This window comes from Physeter macrocephalus, chromosome 18, assembly GCF_002837175.3.
Source record: "Physeter macrocephalus isolate SW-GA chromosome 18, ASM283717v5, whole genome shotgun sequence".
Taxonomy (NCBI): Eukaryota; Metazoa; Chordata; class Mammalia; order Artiodactyla; family Physeteridae; genus Physeter; species Physeter macrocephalus.
The window spans coordinates 93033533-93034324 of record NC_041231.1 but is presented as its reverse complement, the minus strand read 5'-3'; positions in this window follow the sequence as shown (position 1 = coordinate 93034324).

Here is a 792-nt window from a genome sequence, read left to right as displayed (position 1 = left end):
AATTTTGTATCCTGCAACTTTACCGAATTCATTGATTAGCTCTAGTAGTTTTCTGGTGGCATCTTTAGGGTTCTCTATGTATAGTATCATGTTATCTGCAAACAGTGACAGTTTTACTTCTTCTTTTCCAATTTGTATTCCTTTTATTTCTTCTCTGAATGCCGTGGCTAGGACTTCCAAAACTATGTTGAATAATAGTGATGAGAGGGGACATCCTTGTCTTGTTCCCGATCTTAGAGGAAATGCTTTCAGTTTTTCACCATTGAGAATGATGTTTGCTGTGGGTTTGTCATATGTGGCCTTTATTATGTTGAGGTAGTTTCCCTCAATGCCCACTTTCTGGAGAGGTTTTATCACAAATGTGTGTTGAATTTTGTCAAAAGCGTTTTCTCCATCTATTGAGATGATCATATGGTTTTTATTCTTCAGTTTGTTAATATGGTGTGTCACATTGACTGATTTGCATATATTGAAGAATCCTTGCATCCCTGGGATAAATCCCACTTGATCATGGTGTATGATCCTTTAAATTTGTTGTTCAATTCTGTTTGCTAGTATTTTGTTGAGGATTTTTGCATCTATATTCATCCGTGATATTGGTCTGTAATTTTCTTTTTTGGTAATATCTTTGTCTGGTTTTGGTATCAGGGTGATGGTGTCCTCAAAGAATGAGTGTGGGAGTATTCCTTCCTCTGCAGTTTTTTGGAAGAGTTTGAGAAGGATGGGTGTTAGCTCTTCTCTAAATGTTTGATAGAATTCATCTGTGAAGCCATCAGGTCCTGGACTTTTGTT